Source organism: Falco punctatus (assembly GCF_963210335.1).
Source record: "Falco punctatus genome assembly, chromosome: 4".
Taxonomy (NCBI): domain Eukaryota; kingdom Metazoa; phylum Chordata; class Aves; order Falconiformes; family Falconidae; genus Falco; species Falco punctatus.
Window position 1 is genome coordinate 107,540,777 of NC_137583.1, and position 5,185 is coordinate 107,545,961.

At 44.7% G+C, this 5,185-nt stretch overlaps 1 protein-coding gene across 1 annotated transcript in view; it reads left to right on the top strand.

Annotated features, from left to right (window-relative positions):
* TBC1D5 (TBC1 domain family member 5) overlaps nt 1-5,185 on the top strand; it is a 366,944-nt gene that overhangs the window by 336,816 nt on the left and 24,943 nt on the right. The window lies entirely within an intron of this gene.

Genomic DNA, 5,185 nt, shown 5'->3' on the forward strand with positions numbered 1-5,185 from the left:
TGCAGAGAACTTACTGCCAGATGGTTGACGTTGCCAAACTGGTCTTTTACAATGAAGTTCACCTGCCAACTGCTGTGTTAAAAACAGCTGCCCATTCCTGCATGTCTGAGCATCTTAGGTAGCGACATCCCTGATGGACCTCCCAATCTCCATCTTACCTGTCTTCTTATGGTAGAAGTCAGAACCTGGTACAGGGCAGAGATATTACTTTGTTGGGACTGATTTTCACTTCTTTTGGGGGTGAGGAGGAATGGGAGGGCTCCCTTTGTGGTGGAGAAGGATCTTACCAGCATTGCTAGAGTTGTTCTTAGATAAGCCAGCTGTGTACAAGAGCATCACTGGAAAGCGTTCCCTAAAGATCAAAGCTGGATCTTATCTTACTTCTGGAAATCTGTTTTAGAGCTCTGTTTTAGAACTATGAACTATAAAAATGAAATTACCATTAACATGCTGTTTTACCCAGTTCTTCTCTGCTACTTATTTATTGTTACTGTGTTTCTTACAAAACACCCGATTTCATTACCAAGGGTATGAAGCCCTTGCCTTTCAGATGGTATGATAAATAACATAGATCAGGGTACTTTCAGTGGAGGAAAAAAAATCATCTGCAGACAGTGTCCTTGGTGATAGACCAGAAAGTATGTCCGTCAGAAAGTGGGGAGATGCCGTTCTTGCACGTTATCTTTCTGTATTTCCTGTAGGGCTCAGCATGTTGGTTGGAGTAAACAAGGGTACACCCATAATGCTGCTGCAGGTTATTAGGAGCTGAAATAACAGGTAGCTCACATTATTTGTGTACAAAGTTTCAGTTCCTGAATAGTGTACCAAATCTGGAAACCAGGCTTATACACCTCCGCAGTACTTGGGAACAGCGCGTGTTTCTCTAGGAGAGATTTCTTAGGCAAATACAGATCTTTATGCTTTGATTATAAATCCTGTACGTAGGATAATTTATGTTGACCAGGATTCTCAAATAAAACCAGTGAAAATGCTAATAATGCTTGTTCCTTTTCATGAGAAAGCTTCTAAGAGCATATAAATATTTTGTTAGAAGCTCCATTTCAGCTAACAGACCTCCAGAAATTAGGGCACTGAGCTGTAAACTTCACAGACTGTTTTTTCCTTAATACCATCTGGGGAGAATAATAGAATCTAGGCTTTACTGTCTTTCCACAGATCATACGCAAGATAATGGTGCAAGCAAAAAGGCTATCGCTTGCTTTGTTGTGTTGAGCCTGTCACTATTCATGCGAAGCCTAAGCCTTGTATGAATCTCTGAACTGTGATGGCTTTATTTTCAAAGCAGCAGCCTTGATTTAAAAGCCATACGTGACACGAGGTTCTGGCTGCCTCAGGCTGCTGAGGTCTATGGATCATCTCACAGTGGCCACATCTCACCCAGCTCCTCACTAAAAGATGCTGCTGTGCTCCCCCACCGCCCTGGCAGGAGGAAGACGAACAAGAAGATTTGACTCTGGGCTTCCTTCTTCCCAAATGTCGCAGCCGTGTCAATACCACTGAATTTGTTTAGATCTTGTGTAAATCTTGTGCATTATGTTGACAAATAAGGGTCTTTCCTCTCGACTCTCCTCAAACGACGAGTGCACACAAGCCAAGGAACTGTGCGTTTCGCAGCCGCTGCGATACCAGCGTTGCGGCAGCGTTACTGGAACAGGAGACCGATGGAGGCTCTTTCTGCAAGAAAGGATTCAGATGTTGCACAGAGGAAACAGCAAACTCATCAGTATTGTTACCTAATTCCCCACCCCCCTGAAAAGAAAATAAACTTCTAGGGCTTTGCAAAAATGCAGCGATGGGATAGTTCACAATTTCCATCTTGGCCTGTATTTTTGAGAAAAAGACGTCCAGGCGGTTACTGCTAAAGGACTCGAGTTTTCTTTTTTTACATTTAATGTAACAGGAATAATATTAATGGCTTTGCATTTTTGTTTGCTCATTAAGCAGTCAGCAGGAGCTCACTTAATGGAGAACAAACTCACAGTTATTGCATTACCACTTAATTATTTGGCACTGACATCACTGCATCTTCACAGCAGGCACCCTCACAACTCAGAAAGGGGTGCGTTTCGCTTCAGCTTTGTACGTCTTCACAAAATCAGGATAACAGGAGTGGCTGGGGGCAGCACCAGGCTGGACTGATGCTGCCGTGCTGCCTATGGCCTGTTCTGCAAACCAGGCACCACGCACACAGCGTGAGCCGCGGGGAGGCACTGGAAGAGGAATCCATGGAAAGGAGCTGACAGTAAAAATACCACCTTGCTGTGCAACTCCACTCGCCGAGGTGTTTTTAGGTTGTTTAATAGATAGAAAGGAAGGGAGAGATGGGTGTTTTTGCAGTGGTGAAAATGGTGTTCAGGTAAATTTCCTGAAACCTCAATTCTTTTGTTGATCCACATTTAAACACCCTGAGGCTGCTGGTTTTCCGTGAGTTGGTTTCGAGTCTAGGCTCCTATGCAGTCCTTGGGGGGGGTAGCTTTTTTCAGAGTCTTTCCCAAACAAAACTCTGTCTAACGGCCAGGTCATACAAGCCAGATTATCCCACCTCTCTGCAAAGTGGTGGTGCAGGGCGATGCTGTTTTCCAACAAGATCTTTGAGGTGGTGGAGTTTTAACAGCTCTTCTTTCAAACACAAAAATGGTACGGCAAAGGCCAGGTGCTGTGCAATGTTAAGATCTTAACAGAGTCGCATTGAAGAAGTGCACTGCCAAAGCCAGTCATGGTTTGGGTGGCACGGTCAGGGTCCCTCTGAGTTGGGGTGTCAGTCCGTGGTGGGCAGCCTTGCAAGGCCACACGGCAGCTCACTCCATAAAATGTGGAAAAACAGCAAGGAAAAGAGGCAGGAATATTCTGCTCAGATGTTTTTTTTTGATGTTTCGTGCAGAAGAACGTGTTCTCTTTGTGCTTTCTCATGAGAAAACAAAAATCTCTTTGGGCAGAATTGTCTTTTGTGGAAGTGGCTGGCATATTTACTCTGCAGCACATGCCTGCAGATAAGTGATTGCTTGTCATATAACAGGACAACTTTCACGCATCTTATATTCAGTGTTAATAATATACTGACATGGGAATTTGTACTCACCATAGTGAGGACAGAGACCTGTGAAGCTTCTGGCAATGACTTTACAGACCATGATTGCTGGGTTGCCACGTCACTCTGAGATTTAGAGGTGATTTTAAAGAGTGATGTGCAAAGACAGAAGTGGTTTTGTGTAGAGGAATGCAGGCAGTGGGTGGATCAGCATTGATAACATGCAGCTGTGGCCTTGCCTCAGAGGCAGTGGGTTGATTGACATGGATGATGTGCAGGTGTAGCTCGTTCTGCTGAGTGGTTAAATAGCCCTGAGGATGGTGGAAAGGGGGTTTGGATGGAGGAGGAGCAGCAGTGTGGTCTGACCTCTGGAGGAAGGGGAAACAGCACAGACAGTAGAATCTGACCGATGGTAAAGCCTTGTTGCAGCAGTTTTATTCCACTGATGTTCTCAAGGTGCCTATCTTTGCGTTGAGTCTAAGGGTCTGAGAACTTGCATTCACAGAGGGATCTGTTTGCCCCATTCCCTTCTTATTTACCTTTGTGTCCATCATTTTCTTATTGCAGTTGGCAAGGCAACACAGAGGTCATTACAGTTGCTGCAATTCAAAAAACCTTGGTTTGTTTAGCAGAAATTACTCTGTTTCTATTGCCAGAAAATTGTCTGAGAAAAGAAAGCTAGGATGGGGGGGTGGGAATGCAAACTACTCATAACGCATGAGACTTGAGAAAATGGCTCTGATGACTTGTGGAATATTGAATATCACAGAAGACTTATCCCATATCTGTAGGTATGGTTTGAACTTGACCTACCCAAGAGGTTACTGCCTAGTATGATCTCACCAACTGAGATTTTTTGGATCTTTCGGGTGTTCTGAGTAGATTTTAGAAAATCTTTTGTTATGACAGAGCAGGAACGCACTGGAGGTACATCTGATCTCTGATATATTACTGTAGAGTCTGCATATTACTTCTATGGTCTCTGTACTAAAACTCATGGACTTTTCATGAGGAAAATGTCCTTTGAATGTAACACAGGTGAGGCAGCCAGTCTGGCAGAAGTCAAACAGCTAAAAGAAGCCCTACAGTCTGGTGCATGCACATGCAGGGATTATGAACCCCACACTAGCTTTCTTTAAAGAGATGCCTTCATTACAAGTTTAACCTAAATGATTGGCATTTGGGGGTAAGCACCTGTAATAGCTGGATTCAGGTGTAAGGAGCTGCGCTGTACAACTAGTCCACGCTGCCGTTGTATTCAGTCTTTTGGGGCTGAAGGCATTCTGCAGCCACAGCATCTTCTTAATATTGAACGACTCAAAGTTGTCCTATGTCTTCTCTCCCTGCCTCTACGCTGTTGCGGGGGCAGTCGATAAAAATTGTCCAGGCACATTGGAAAGCATGGTCTTAACTAAATTATTTATTCAATAAACAGTTTCTGGCTTTCTGTCTATAGCTTTGTTCCAGTGGAGAAAAAAAAAGCCATAAACAGGCAAGGATGGCAATGACCTGTACCAGCATCTGACATCAGCACAAACTTATTTTTTAGAAAAGGAGGAGGTGCCTGATAAACCCAAAACACACTTGAGCAGTCCCTGTGGCCAGCTGCCCGTTGCCTTGAGAAGACTGAGTAGCTGCAGCATGAGATGGGCTTTGAGAACTGCATACTTCTGCTCCCAGGAGGCCAGCTTTCTCAAATGGCACGTGTTATCTGTGCCACAGCAGGCTGCACAGAGACAGAGGTCACCCCTGTTTGCAGGAGGATAGGCAAATCCCAGTACTGAGCTGCCTGCCTTCCCTGGTACTAGTGCCGATCAAGTCAGATCTTAAGCGGCACCTGTGTAAATCTGCCGTCCCTGTGGCTGGTTGTGCATGGTGGGGATTGCTGAGACCTACGTAAAAAGGTATCAGATATTCCAGACTCCGCAGCTGCTGGGGGACCCAGCCAGCAGGTTTTCTGCAACCCCTCCAAGTGTACCTACTTACCCCATAGCGAGATTACTTACCTACCCATCATGGTAGCTTCACAGGAGGAGGTTTCTTACATGGAATGTACCAGAAAGATGCCAAAGCATACCAGAGATGCATTGCTGGGATTTAAACCTTTCTTTTTTTTCCCTCTCTCTTTTTTTGCAG